Source organism: Aotus nancymaae, unplaced genomic scaffold, assembly GCF_030222135.1.
Source record: "Aotus nancymaae isolate 86718 unplaced genomic scaffold, 86718_ANA_hifiasm-v0.15.2.pri h1tg000043l, whole genome shotgun sequence".
Taxonomy (NCBI): domain Eukaryota; kingdom Metazoa; phylum Chordata; class Mammalia; order Primates; family Aotidae; genus Aotus; species Aotus nancymaae.
The window spans coordinates 453,283-469,281 of NW_026988457.1; the positions used below are offsets into that span (position 1 = coordinate 453,283).

General features: G+C 40.7%; 1 protein-coding gene and 1 pseudogene across 2 annotated transcripts in view; one reads left to right on the plus strand and one right to left on the minus strand.

Annotated features, from left to right (window-relative positions):
* Positions 1-15,999, minus strand: part of FLT1 (fms related receptor tyrosine kinase 1) — a 192,658-nt gene that overhangs the window by 135,962 nt on the left and 40,697 nt on the right. The window lies entirely within an intron of this gene.
* Positions 14,791-15,085, plus strand: LOC110569374 (NADH dehydrogenase [ubiquinone] 1 alpha subcomplex subunit 1-like; annotated as a pseudogene).

Below are 15,999 nucleotides of genomic sequence, written 5' to 3' on the forward strand. Positions count from 1 at the left end.
TGTGTTAACTCTCTCCATCTGGATCTGAAAGAACCAACCAGGCTCCCACCTGCTTGCTGGTCCTGTCTCAGGTCTGTGGGTTACGAAGCTCATTCGGGATGCTGAATGGAGAATGAATTGGACAGAAATAAAAGCAGTAAGCAAGCAGTGGTTGCCTAGACTAGATGGTGGCTACAGTGATCATTATGGTAGAACTGTATTCCCCCAAAATGATATGCTGAGGTCCTAACCCCCCATACTTCTAAATGTAAACTCATTTGAAAACAGGGCTGTTGCAAATGTAATTACTTAAGCTAAGTAAGGGAGGGCTCCTGATCCAATATGATTAGCATCCTTACAAGAAGGCAGCCATCTGAAGACAGACAGGATGTGCAGACAGAGGCTGAGACAGGTGTGATGCAGCACCAAGCCAAAGAGTGCCAAGGATTGCGGGCAACCACCACCAGCATGTAGGGGAGGCGAGGAAGCATGGTCCTGATGATTTGATTTCAGACTTAGAGTTTCCAGGACTGAGATGTGGGCCATTGCTGCAGCCTGCTGAAGATGGGATAGTTTTGTGCACAGCAGTGTGGCATGGAGGCACAGATGTGAGCCCTAGAGAGACGCTTTCACCACAGCCCATCTTGTGTGGCCCTTGGCACCTATATGTTAATAATTCCCACTCATCCTCTGGGAAGCCTTGCCAGCCCCCTTCCTTCCTGCACCCTTTTCCACTCTAGCCTACCTTAGGTACTCTCCCAGTGTTCCCATTGATTCTGTTACAACATGGTCCACAGAACCGGCAGTTTTTTTTTCTCTGGGTACTCCTTGGATAATGAATTTCCAGAGGAGAGGAAATGGATTGTATTAATCTCTGTCTCATGTGTACTGAATGAATGAGTAAATGAGTATCCAACCCTGTCATTTTACAGATGAGAAAAGAGGCACAAACAGGTGAAGTGAGTTGTCTAGATGGATGCAGCTAGGCCTGGAGGCCAGTTACTTCTGCCTCCAATCCAGATCTCCTTCCCCTGAAGCACCCTGAAGGTTGAACCTCTGGCTCCCTTCTCTTGAAGGCCCCCATAGAAAGGGCTGCCAGCAGGTGACAATGGTTTTTCAGAGATGAAGGCTGATTTCCACATGTTCATTGGGAAAGTAAGTGCCTCGTGGTACTGTATAGCATTGGAGAAATTCTGAAAAGGAGGTGATCACCAAGGGATGGGGTGTGAGAACAGGCTTTGGGGCAGGCTTTGAGTTAGAGGGAAGCACCAGATCATGGTGGTTCAGAGTACACCTCAAATCCTGGGTTTAATCCTGGCTGTGGTCCTGTGTAACTGTGAGACCTTGGGGAAATCATTAGATACTCTGTGCTTCATCTGTAAAATCTATGTCAAAGGGCTATGGTAAAGATGAATTAACATATGTAAAGCACTTAGAATGGTGCCTGGCAAATAGTTATTATTATTATTATGAAGTCATTTGAACTTATGGAATCTTATTATTATTATTATGAAGTCATTTGAACTTATGGACAAAGAGGGTTAGTGTTAGAGTTGGCAGTTAGGCAGACGTGAGTGGGGCAGGAGAGGGCTCATCCTCCCAAGAATGTCAGGTGACCATCAGGTGATAGTCAGGTGGTTATTAAACTGTCTTTCTAAAACGATAATTGGTCACAGCTGGTACCAGAGACAGACAGTCTCCCAACAGATAGAAAACACTGGAAGCTGGTGATCAGCAGCTTCCTGATAAGATCTGAGAAGCTGGGCAAGCATGCACACTCAGAGGCAAAATGGCAGAGTTTAACCAGTATATGACCTTCCTCTGGGAATGCTCGACTGGTAAAGGGAAAAACACCTCAAGTGAGCGTAAACACAACTTCAGTAAACACACCGCACATGCAGCACCTCCCAAGTGCTCGCAGGCCACTGTGCATGTGGACAGCCCGTCCCAAAGGAAAAATCAGGGAAGAACCAACGCAAACCCTTGAATCTCTAAAGTTGCCTGCTTGGCCCTCTGCCAAGTGTAGTTTGCTTCCTCTCATTCCTGCTCTAAAACTTTTTAATAAACTCTCACTCCTGCTGTGAAACTTGCCTTGGTTTCTCCCTCTGTCTTACACCTACTTCTGCTCTTGGCTGAATTCTTTCCTCCAAGGAGGCAAAGATCGAGTTGTGGCAGACCCATACAGATTTGCTGATGGTACCAGTAGGTAGATATGAAAATCACAAATTATACTCATTATCTTAACTATTAAAAATATAAATATATATTGATATAGTGGCATAGAAAAAAGGATTGGAAACAAATATACTAAAGTTTTAACAGCCAGGTGCAATGGTTCCCACCTGTAGTCTTAGCACTTTGGGAGGCTGAGGCAGGAGGATCACTCGAGGCCAAGAGTTTGAGACCAGCCTGAGCAACATAGCAAGATCCCTTCTCTGCCCAAAAAAAGTTAACAATGATTATCTTTGGATGTTGACTTTATGGATTATGGTCGTTTTCCTATTTACCTTCTTCTGTATTTGTCAGCCTTTCTAGAATGGTCATGCATTATTTTATAGTAATATTTTTAATTATTAAAGTTAAAACTCAAATGATAAAGCTCTATACATTTTTGGTTAAGGAAAACTATAAATTTTGCATCTGATTTATCTGAGTTCCATCCTCTGTAATAGAATGAGACACTAACTGTCACAGTTAATAAACTTACGTGTTTATTAGGAAATCTGAATGGGTGCAGTAACATATGCAGAGAGAAAAAGTTAATCAGATAGAGACAAGGATTTCTTATCAGCATTAAATTCCCCCTTAAAGTTGCTGAGCTAGATATTCAGCCATGGACTACTGGGATTTGATCATTCCTTTCCTTCCTCTTGTGAGTCTACATTTTTTTTCTTTTGTGCATCCCAAGATAAATACAAACACTAAGAAATGGTTTAATTCATTTAACTCAACTGTAAATCTTCATATTTAATTTACTGTCTCCTTAAGCGACCATTTTCAGCAAAGGACACTGGCCCAAAATGTTCCTACAGGAGATAATAAAATCAGTGTAGTTGCTTATAGACTAATTAATACCAATCCCAAATAAAACTAGAAAAGGTAATTCAATATGTCTTTGAATTTCTTCTTTCTCTTTGGTACTGTGGATCCCCCAAACACTTAAATTTTACTACAGCTATTAGCCTTTAAAAGCCAATACCAATTTCAGCAATGGGCCCACTGAAATTCTATCCAAAGATATCAGAACTTCAGTGATTTTTGTCCATTGAAACACAATGCAAAACACATCATTTGTGTGACAGTCAAATAGTTATAAATCCACTGTGTTTGCAAATGAGCATGTGACTGTAGATACACATAAACACACACACACACACACACACACACGTATGAACAATACTCTCTGGGCTTATTAATAGTATATTTCCTCTGCAATTTACTTCAAGGAAGGGCTAAGAATGAATTTGCCTGACATATAATAATACAAACATTTTGTTTTGTAGTACCATAGATACAGAAGGGGTCATGGTTCCATTAATATCACCAGTAAAACCACTTACTACTCCCGTAGGACACATTTGTCTTTGTCACAAAATTAAAAATGACTTCCAATCCCAGCCAGCACTGCAGAGTGATTTCCTGAGACCAAATTGGCTGGTTCTTGAAAGAGTGAGGAAGAGCTGCTCCAAAGACTGCTGATGTACTGGCAGCTCAGACACACTGTCACCAGGGACTCATGCCAACACTCAGCTAGGTGGAGGTCACACTGCCCTCACCTCTCTGAACTCTTAGAGCTCAAAGAGGTGACCGGAAACTGGCACAGAATATGAGGTTTTCTCACCCACTGGGAGTATCTGGGCTGTCACCTATTCTTCAGGACAAAAAGTGGGCTCAGACATAGAGAAAGATCAAACAAAGACCTCTTGCCCAGAATGGAATGATGTCTATTTTTTAAATGTGTTTTTTCCTTTTGAAATCTGTAATCATGCTGGCACATTGAAGCATATAGACATAGTGGCCCCCGCATGTTATCCTCAATTGATTCCATTTCCAACTGGCATTACCTGAGAGTTTGTCTGCTGGGTTCAGAGCAAGTAAACAATGTCCAAAATTTAGGGCTTCTGACTTGAAGAAGAGTTCAAGAGTAAACATGTTGTTTTCTAGCACAGGTACATATTTATGGTTTCTATAAACTTTTTCCTGGTTGCCTTTCTTTTAGTTGCATTTTTCTCCTGATCATCAGGACACCTAGTCATTTTAAAGGAGGGTATGATTTTCATTTATTAGAGATGAAGTGGAGAAGATAAAAAATGAATTAACCAATCCTATGAAAAGGGTTCTATCTCGACGTAAAGGTTTTCACATCATACAGATCCAAAGTAATACTCAAGGAAAATGTACTGATTGGTAAAATATTTTATTTGAAATATGAGCAAGAAAAGAAAAGAGGCAGGTTCTTCACTGACTTACACTGCCCATCAAAGCCATTGACAACTCAAAACAGAGCTTCAGAGCAATCACAAGAAAGCTGGAGTGATTATACTAACATCAGACAAAATAGACTTTTAAATAAGAAATGATTAGTGAGAAAATGGTTAGTGAAGACAGAGAGGGATGTTTGATAATATTAAAAGGGTCAATCCTTGAGGAAGATATAACAATTAAAAACATATATGCACCTAACAACAGAGCACTAAAACACATGAAGCAATGTGTTTACACCTGAAGAATCAAAGGGAGAAATAGACAGCTCAACAATAATAGATGAAGATTTCAATATCCCACTTTCAAGACTGGATAGTGGGTTGGGCACGGCGGCTCATGCCTGTAATCTCAACACTTTGGGAGGCTGACACAGGTGGATCACTTGAGGTCAGGAGTTCAAGTTCAAGACCATCCTGGCCAACATGCGAAACCCCATCTCTACTAAAAATACAAAAATTAGCCAGCACCTTGATGCATGCCTGAAGTCTCAGCTACTCGGGAGGCTAAGGCAGCAGAATCGCTTGAACCCAGAAGGCAGATGTTGCAGTGAGCTGAGATTGCACCACTGCACTCCAGCCTGGGTGACAGAGCAAGACTCCATTTCAGAAAAAAGTGGATAGAACAAATGGAAACGATTTTTAAAAGGCAATAGAACACCAGAACAATGCTACTAACCAACTATACCCAACAGACATCTGTAGAAATCTACAGAACACTTCACCCATCACAGTAGGGTATATATTTTCCTCAAGTGCACATGGAGCATTTTCCAAGATAGACCATATGCTAGACCATAAAACAAACATCAATAAATTTAAAAGGATAGAAATAATACAAACTATTTTGTCTGAATACAGCGGAATGAAATTAAAAATCAGTAACAGAAAGAAATCTGAAAAATTTACAAATATGTGGAAATTAACACATTCCTAAATAATCAGTGGGTCGGAGGAGAAATTAAAAAGGAAATTAGAAAATGCTTTGGTATGAATGTAAATGAAGACACAGCATGGTAAAACTTATGAGATGAAGCTAAAACACTATTTAGAGGGAAATTTATAGCTATAAAGCTTATATTGATAAAGAAGAAACATCACAAATCAATAACCTAAACTTCCACCTAGGTAAAGAACAGAAAACTAAACCTAGAGGAAGCATAGAGGAGAAAATAATAAAGATTATAGTAGAAATTAATGAAAGAGAATGCAAAACAACAGAACAAATTAGTTTCACTAATTTTCTTTTTTTTTTTTTTTTTTTTACTTGAGACGGAGTCTTGCTCTGTCACCCAGGCTGGAGTGCAATGGCGCGCTCTTGGCTCACCTCAACCTCCACCTCCCAGGTTCAAGCGATTCAGCCTCCCGTGTAACTAGGATTACAGGTGCACGCCACCATGCCTGGCTAATTTTTGTATTTTTAGTAGAGATGGGGTTTTACCATGTTGGTCAGGCTGGTCTCAAACTCCTGACCTTGTGGTCCGCCCACCTCAGCCTCCCAAAGTGCTGGGATTACAGGCATGAGCCACTGCACCCAGTCTCCTTTTGTTTTTTTTAAGACAGAGTCTTGCTCTGTCACCCAGGCTAGAGTGCAGTGGCATGATCTCAGCTCACTGCAACTTCCTCCTCCCAGGTTCAAGCAGTTCTCCTGCCTCAGCCTTCCGAGTAGCTAGGCTTACAGGTGCCCGCCACTGTGCCGGCTAATTTTTGTATTTTTAGTAGAAACAAGGTTTCACAATCTTGGCCAGGCTGGTCTCAAACTCCTGACCTTACGATCCACCTGCCTCGGCCTCCCAAAGTGCTAGGATTACAGGTGTGAGCCATATGCCCAGCCAGTTTCACTAATTTTCTAAACCAAAAGCTAGTTCTTTGAAAAGATGAACACAACTAATAAACCTTAAGCCAGATAAACCAAGAAAAAAAGAAACAAGACTCAAATTACTGGATTCAGAAATAAAAAAGGGCCAGGTGTAGTGGCTCACGCCTGTAATCCCAGCACTTTGGGAGGCCGAGGTGGGCAGATCATCTGAGATCAGGAGTTCAAGGCCAGCCTGGCCAACATGGTGAAACCCCATCTCTACTAAAAATACAAAAATTAGCCAGGCATGGTGGCAGGTGCCTGTAATCCCAGCTTGGAGGCTGAGGCAGGAGAATCACTTGAACCCAGGAGGCGGAGGTTGCAATGAGCCAAGATCATGCCACTATACTGCAGCCTGGGCAACAGAGCAAGACTAAAAAGAAATGAAACAGTAGACATTACTATTAAAATTATAAATTAAAAAGCGCTACAAAGGAATATAATAATTATATGCCAATAAACTAGATCATAGATGAAATGGACAAATGCCTAGAAAGACACAAACTACTGAAACAAACTCAACAATAACTAGACAACCCAAATAGACTTATAACAAGAGACTGAATTAGTAACAACAACAATAACAAACTGCTCACAGGGAAAGCCAGGGCCCAGATGGCAAGTCAATTCTATCAAACAAAAAGAACTAATACCAACTTTTCACAAACTTTTCCAACAAATAGAAGAGAAGGAGAAACTTTCCAACTGATTCTGTGAGGCTAGTTTTACCCTGACATCAAAACCAAAGACATCACAAGAAAACTACAAACCAATATCTATTAAAAATATAGCCGCAAAAAACTCAATAAAATGCTAGCAAACTGAATTCAGAAACATTTAAAAAGAATTGTATACAATGCCCAAGTGGAATTGTTTTCAGGAATGCAAGACTGGTTTAACATCCAAAAATCAATGTAATTACTATATCATATCAATAGAATAAAAGCCAAAACCCACATGAAAATGTTAACATGGCAGAAGAAGGATCTGACAAAAATCCAAGCTCCTTTCATGATGAAAACACTCAGGAAAGTAGGAATTGCACTGTATTTCCTCAACCTAATAAATGGCATCTACAAAAAACCCTATATCTAACGTCATGCTTAACGGTGAAACACTGGACGTTTTCCCCTAAGATCAGGAATAAAACAGGGTTGTCCACCCTCCCTGCTTCTATTCAACAGTGTACTAGAGGTTCTAGCCAGAGGAATTGGGCAAGAAAAATAAATCCAGATTGGGAAGATCAAAATGGTGCAGGCATTTTGGAAAACAGTCTCTATTTTCAGATGACATGATGTTACAAAATGCTATGGAATTCACTAAAAAAAACTATTAGAATTAATAAATGAGTTCAGCAAGATTGCAGGATATAAGATCAATGTACAAAAATGAATTATATTCTGATACACTTGCAATGAACAATCTGAACACAAAATTAAGAAAACAATTCCATTTATAACAGCATCAAAAAGAATAAAGTGTTTAGGAATATATTTAACAAAAGAAGTATACAACTTATACTTTGAAAACTACATATAAACTACATATAAAATATATACTATACAATTATATGAAATAATAAAAAGTTGAAGAACTCCTACAACTCAATAATAAAGACAAGCCAATTAAAAATGGGAAAAGGATCTGAATTGACATTTCCCCAAAGAAGATAAACAAGCAGTGAATAAGCAAATGAAAAGATACTTAACATCATAAGCCATCATGGAAATACCAATCAAAACCACAATGAGATTCACTTCATACCCACTAAAATGGCTATAATAAAAAAGACATAATTACAAGTGTTGACAAGGATGTGGAGCAACTGGAACTCTCATCCACTACTGGTGGGAATGTAAAGTGGTGCAGCCACTTTGGAAAGCAGTCTAGCAGTTCCTCAAATGGTTAAACATAGAGTTACCATATTACCCACAATTCCACCCCTAGGTAACTACCCAAGAGAGTGAAAACTTATGTCCACACAAAAGCATGTACACAAATGTTTATCGTAGCACTATTCATAATAGGCAAAAGGTGGAAACAACTCAAATGTCCATCAGTTGATTAATGGATAGCTAAAATGTGATATGTCCATACAATAGAATATTATTCAGCAATAGAAAGAAATCAAGTGCTGATACATGATACAACATGAAAGAAACTCAAAAATATTATGCTCAGTGAAAGAAACTAGTCACAAAAGACCACAAATTATGTATTCTATTTATATGAAATATCCATAAGAGACAAATCTATAGGAACAGAAAGTAGGTTAGTGGTTGCTTAGGGCTGGGGCAATCTAGGGGATAAGGAGTGATAGGTAAGCCTATGGAGTTTATTTCGAGGCAATGAAATGTTCTAAAATTGACTGTGATGATGATGGTTGCATATATCTGTCAGTATGCTGAAAACCACTGATTCATAACTTTAAATGGGTGTGATATGTAAATTATATCTCAATAAAACTTAGTTTGAATGAAAAGAGAGGTTTAGTCTCTTCCTTAGAAATGATGATCCACTGTTTCCTGAGCTGGCTGAGTTGGAATGGTTCCTCCAGATCACCCAGGGTAAACTCCTCACCTTAAGAGTCTTTGCAGCATTTCTCTCCCACTCCCCTCCCGCATCCAGTTTGGGCCATTCACAAAAAATAAAATTTTCCCCTGTGATAGAATCAGATGATTTTAATTATGTCTTTCAAGATTGGGCATGGTGGCTCACACTTGTAATCCCAGCACTTTGGGAGGCCAAGGCAGAAGGATTGCTTGAGGCTAAAAGTTTGAGACCAGCCTGGGCAAAACAGTGAGTGAGACCCCCATCTCTACAAAAAATTTTAAAAATTAGCTGGGCATCGTGGTACGCACCTATAGTACCAGCTACTCGGGAGGCTAAGATGGGAGGATCAACTGAAGCCCAGGAGTTCAAGGTTGCAGTGTCACTGCACTCCAGCCTGGGCAACAGAGCAAGACCTTGTCTCTTGTCTCTAAGAAAAAAAAAATGCCTTTACTTCTTTCTTGGCAGCCTCAGTTCAGCAGGTAACATAATAAAATGTCTCTGCCTTCACGTAGATGGGAATACTTGCCTGGTGTGGGTATTATAGTCCACATGGAATGTGCAATTTAATATCTCCTAGTAAGCTATCCTCATTATCCACATGAGTATCATAAAAACCTCAACTATAATTTATTAGCTAAAAATATAGCAACTGTCACCACTGTTGGTGGATTCATATACAAATTCAAAAGTGATGAAAAGATCTCACCGAGACTGGCCTAGGAATATCAGAAAATCCGTTGCCAGTTTCTGCCATCTAGACAGATACTTACATGTTACACAAATATTTCTATTTGAGCAGGGTAAACTTTTCTAAGTCATTGTGTTTCAGACTCAAGATGCCATTCTAAAATGAAACATTAAAAAATGTATTATTTTGTGTGGTAAAAAGAAATGCCTCTTTCTAAAAAAGAGCCCTTTGCCTACTACCCGCCTTTCCTCAGAAGAAAGACATTGTTTTTTGTTGTTGTTTGTTTTTTTGCATTGCCCCACTTAAAACAGCAGATTGACTAGCAAAAGCAGAGAAAAGGAGAAGAGCTAGAAAGAAGAGAAAAGGGATGCAGCTCCCTTTCTCTTCCTCTGGCTTCATCTAAGGCCCCTGGAATGCTCTTTGGAATGTGGGTGTCTAGCAGCAGGGGATCAGGATAAATGATCCCCTCGATCCAACGTCCAGCAGAGGCGGACACCTGGCACACTGTCAACAGATGTTTATGGAGAAGATATAAGATGAAGCAAGCAAGAAAGGTGAAATCAGGACGTATCATATACCCAGCACTGTGCACACAGACAGTCCCTGGACTCAAGTCCTCAGGGTCTAGCTGAGCAGACAGCACACACATCTCACACACAAGAGTGCTCATGTTGATTAGAGGCAAAAGTACCAATACCTGCCTTGAAGGGAAGTAGGGACCTCATTTAAAAAATTTACAGCTAAGATCTAGATAAGTGAGTTGAAGATCTCAGTGAGAGTGGAATGCTGGCTAGATTTAAGCTTGATGGACCATAAGATCAAGAAGGTCTCAGCTTTCTGTGCTCTCTGGGTATTCATACGAAGCTGGCTGGCAGTTTCTAGGTTCTATTCACCAGATGACTGACCTCAGTCAGAGATCTTCATCTTGATCAATTGAGGCATCTCAGAAGAAAAGCAAAAAAGAAAAGAGAAAGGGAGAAGGGAAGGAGGGAAGAAGGGGGAAGACAGGGTGAAAAGAAGAAAGAGAGGGAGGGAGGGAGGGAAATGAAAAAGAAAGAAAAAGCAAAAGCAAAGAACTCTAATGGATTACTATTAATCTTTTTTCTACTCCCAAGATTTTTGGCCATGTCCCAAGTTCTATTATTTATTCCCAGCTCTGCCTCTGAATCATAACATTATAAAACTTCAAAAAGGACTTTTAAGATACCCTAATAATGCCTATCATGTTACAGATGAGGAAACTGAGGCCCAAAGAGGAGAGACCTTGCCACAAGCACAGGAATACGATTAATGGCTGAGCCAAAACTGAATTCAGGCTTCCAGATCCTATCTGGCCCTGACACTCCTGAATGACTCAAGTGCGACAATTACATCTTCAAATATCCACACTCGCAGTGGGAGAAATGAGGGCCCAGAAACAGGGATAACATGGAGCCTTCTGATGGGACTAGTAATGGGAAGCAAGGGACTGTTCTCACCATGTGAATTAAGCTTGAGTCATCAGAGTCTCTGCTTAGCTCTCTCTGCTGTAAGGTGCTGGGGACTTTTTGGGAGATGGTGAGGACCTCCTCAGAACCAACAGTCAGCCGGGCGCGGTGGCTCACGTGGTGGCTAGCACTTTGAGAAGCTGAGGTGGGCGGATTGGCTGAGCCCAGCAGTTCGAGACCAGCCTGGGCAACACGGTGAAACCCTGTCTCTACTAAAATTAAAAAAATTAGCCGGGCGTGGCGGCAGGTGCCTGTAGTCCCAGCTACTTGGGAGGCTGAGGTGGGAGAATCGTTTGAACCTAGGAGGCGGAGGTTGCAGTGAGCCAAGATTGCACCACTGCACTCCAGTGTGGGCGACAGAGAGACTCCGTCTCAAAAAAAAAGAACCAACAGTTATATTTTCTGGAGACTGGGGAGGAAATTCCCTCTCAGGTGCAGAGGATGACTGGTCAGACTCCTCTGCAGTGGGGACACTGGCTTTTCCAAGTGCAGCCCCGATGCGTTCCATCAGCATAGCTGTGTGTGTGCCTGCGTGGCGGCACAGGGGGTGGGGGTTTCAGTGAGGGGAGGCAGGAGGCAGGCTCTGTTGAAGTGCTGCATGATGACCTGTGCCACCACAGAACTCTCTAGGGCTCAGTTTCCTCATCTGGAATGCGGGACAGGCACTTTCCTGTTCCTAAACTCATGATTAGTTATGCGTTCACTTGAAATGTTCACACTGGGTGTAGCACACTGACATCCCCCCGGGGGCCAGGCACACGAGTGGAGGAACTGGAAGTGGGACAGGAGGCGTGGTGGCAGCTGGGAACATGAGCCCATGTCTGAAGCAGGCAGTCACTGCTTGCTGCAGTCCATTGTTGCCAAGTGGAAATATGGGCCAGTGTGGCTAGTGTTTCCAGTTTTTAAAGATAAGTAGGAAATGAAATTTTTACATGAACTCTTCTGGCTATTAAGCATTGGCAGCCAAAAGTGCTGTGCCTGCCAATCAAAACATGTGTGCCAGCTGAATTCAGCCTGCATACTTCCAGTTTACAACCCTGCATGAACTCCTGTCCCTTCTCTCCCATTTAATAATGTACACAAAGGTCCAGGGGAGTTGGGGTGGCAACCCAGGCAAGGACACCTTAGAAAGACCAGGGGCTTTGGAGTCGACCAGACTTGAGCCCAAAGCTTTGACTGGATAATTTATAAAGTATGCAACCTTAAACATGGTATTGAATTTCTTCAACTTTTCTGTAAAGGAGACTGATAATGGAATTTCTCTCATGGGGTTGTTGCAATGATGAAATGAGATGATGTATGTATTAATAACAAGCCTGAGCTGGACATCAATAAATGATAGTGACCTACACCAGGTGCTTAATGAATCCCAGCAGTGGAAAGATGCTGAGGCCTCATCTGATCTGGTCTCACCAAGTGAGTGCCTGCCTTCTAGATGCATGGGGACTCACCACTCCCAGGACGATTTCTTCTACTTTGCGACAGCTTTGCGTGTCAGAAAGTGTTTCCTTAAGTGAAGCTGAAATTCTTAGTTTTCTGCCATCTAGGATTATAAAGGTGAAGCTTAATCTCTTTTTCACATAAGAGAACTTTGAAGGAGACTGTCACCCTCATATTTCCTATTTTTCCACCCAGTTCTTTACATTTTTAAATTAAGTATTTCAGTACTTTCAATGGTTCCTTGTCAATGAAAATAACAAAATCATCAAATTATTTAATGCTCACAACCCTATGAGGAGGCACCCATTTTAAAGATGGTGACAATGAAGTGAGAGAGATTAATAATTTGCTTGAAATTCCTATTTTTAATGTCCCTCTTGAGGTGTAAACTAAACAGTAAGTCTGGCACCACCTTTATTTTGGGTGCTATAATTTTCTTTCTTTCTTTCCTTTTTTTTTTTCTTTTGAGAAGGAGTTTCACTCTTGTTGTCCAGGCTGGAGTGCAATGGTGCCATCTCAGCTTACTGCAACTTCCGCCTTCCGGGTTCAAGTGATTCTCCTGCCTCAGCCTCCCAAGTAGCTAGGATTACAGGCATGTGCTACCACACCCAGTTAACTGTGTATTTAGTAGAGACGGGGTTTCACCATGTTGGTCAGGCTGGTCTCAAACTCCTGACCTCAAGTGATCCACCTGCCTCGGCCTCCTAAAGTGTTGGGATTATAGGCGTGAGCCACCGCGCCTGGCTAGGTGCTACATATTTCTTAATATATCTCAAGATTGGATACATTCTCTCGGTAAATATGAAGCCAACTAAAAGTCTGAGGTCTTTTGCATGTGTGCTGTCTCAGCCATGGCTGCCCCAATCCAGTACTAGGGTAGTTAGTGGATTTTGCAAGCCAAACACAGGCCTTTACATGTATTCCTGTTAAATCTCATTGTGCTAATCCCTGTTCACTGCTCTAGTGTGTCAGAAAATTTGGGGATCATGATTTAGTCACAAGACATGTGATTTTAGTCCCTAGATTTATCTCATTTTCTCAGTGTGCCCTCAATTTCCTTTTTAAAGTCAAGGGAGTCAGATAAGACTAATATACTTAAAATCCATGTTTCTTTCACTTATCAAAGATTTACTGAGCACCTTCTGTGTACTAGACCCTATGCTGGTCCTGGGGCTATCATGGTAAGCAGGATGGACTCAGTCCTGTCCTTAGAGCTTGTGAGAAGTGAGTCCCGTATGAAAGGTCAGTAGGAGCACCGTCCCGAGTTTGGGGGGCCCAGGGTGCTTCCCAGAGGGGTGCTGTTTAACTTGAGACCTGAAAGATGAGGAAGAGTGCGCTGTTACAGAAGAGCTGGGTGGGGGGAGTGGGGAAGGGTAGAATGTCCCAGGCAGAGCATCCTCAGTCTATACCCCTCTTACTGCTCTTTTCCCATCGTGCTCTGCATTATGGTTAATTGTAACCCATTTTCTTTGACCTATCAAACTGCAGGCCCCTTAAAAGTTGTGGGTATCATCTTTGTACTTCCTACTCTGTCCGGCACAGTGTTTTTCACACATAGGGATTACTACTGATCACTGCTGCCTCCTAAGTATTAGGCAGTCTATATTATCTCATTTAGTCTTCTATTAGCCCCAGGAAGTAATACTCTTCTCATTTTACAGTTGAGAAAACCAAGCTCAAAAAATGGTAATAATGAGTAGTGGTATTAATAATAATTAACACTGATATAGTGCATACTACACACCAAATACTGTCCTAAATGTTTTGCATATATGCACCCTTGACTATGGGAGGTGGTTACAGGCAAGAGCTTTGTTGCCATCTCTTCCCTGCACTAGTCATATAACCTTGAAAAAATTACTTAACCTTTTTGAGAAATAAATGGAGATAACTATGATAATACTTTCCCACTAAGATCAGGATCAAGGCAAGGATGTTCCCTCTCACAACTACTTTTCAACATCACACTAAAAGTCTTAGCTAATGCAGTAAGACAAGAAAGGGAAATAAAAGGTATACAGATTGGAAAAGAAACAATAAAATGGTCTTTATTCACAGATGATGTGATCATCTGTATAGAAAATCAAAAAGAATCAACAAAAATACCCCTGTAACTAGTAAGAGGTTATAGCAAGCTTGCAAGACACAAAGTTAAATTCAAAAGTCAGTTGCTTTCCTATATATCAACAATGAAAACAAGTAGAATTGAAATGAAAAACACAATACCGACTGGGAAGAGAGCCAAAGCTCAGTTACCTTTCAAGGACCCAGATGTAGGGTTTTGGCCTAGGTAACTGGGCAGAGATGTGGTTCGAGATTCCCCGGACTCGCCGCCATGGGCATGTGCTTGCTTATTCCAGGACTGGCTACTTCATACATCCACAGGTTGACTATCGGCGGCAAGGAAAAAAGCGTTGCTCATTGTTTTGTATCCATGGAATTTGATGGAAAGAGATAGGCGCATCTCTGGAGTTCATCTTTACTATATATGTCAAAGGGTTTGGAGAACATTGATTAAAGAAGCATTTTCCTGATTGATGAAAAAATAACTCAGTTATGGTCATCTACCCCTACTAGAATGTTATTCAGTATATTATGTAGCATGTATTGTGTTATGTAGTGCTTAATAAAAATAAAATGAGAAGAAAGAAAAAAAAAGAAAGAAAAACACAATACCATTTGCATTAGCACCCCCAAAAATGAAATACCTAGACATTTATCAAAATATGTATAAGAATCTATACATATGAGGAAAACTATAAAACTATGATGAACAAAACCGAAGAACAAAATAAATGAAGAGATATTTCATCTTGGTAAAAAAAGTCCAATATTGTTAAAATGTCAGTTCTTCCCAACTTGATCTGCAGATCCAATGCAATCTCAATCAAAATCCCAGAAGTTATTTTGTGGATATTGACAAACTGATCCTGAAGTTTATATGGAGAAGCAAAAGACCCTGAGTAGCCAACACAATATTGAAGGAGAAGAACAAAGTTGGAAGACTGACACTACCTAACTTCAAGACTTACTATAAAGCTATAATAATTAAGACAATGTGATATTGGCAAAAGAATAGACAGATAGGTCAGTGGAACAGAATATAGAGCCCAGAAATAGACTCACATAAATACAGTCAACTGATCTTTGACAAAGGAGCAAAAATCATCTTGTCAACAAATGGTGCTGAACAACTGGACATCCACATACAAAACCACAACCACCACCACCATAAAAAATGAGTCTAGACACACGCTCTTTAGAAAAATCAACTTAAAATGGATCACAGACCTAAATGTAAAATGCAAAACTATAAAACTTCTAGAATATAACATAAGAGAAACCTAGATGACCTTAGGTGTGGCAATGACTTTTTAGATGCAACACTAAAGGCATGATTAACAAAAGAATTGACAAGCTGGATTTCATTAAAATTGAAAACTCCTGCTCTGCAAAAGACAACATCAAGAGAATGAGAAGGCAAGGCATACATGGGGAGGAAATATTTGCAAA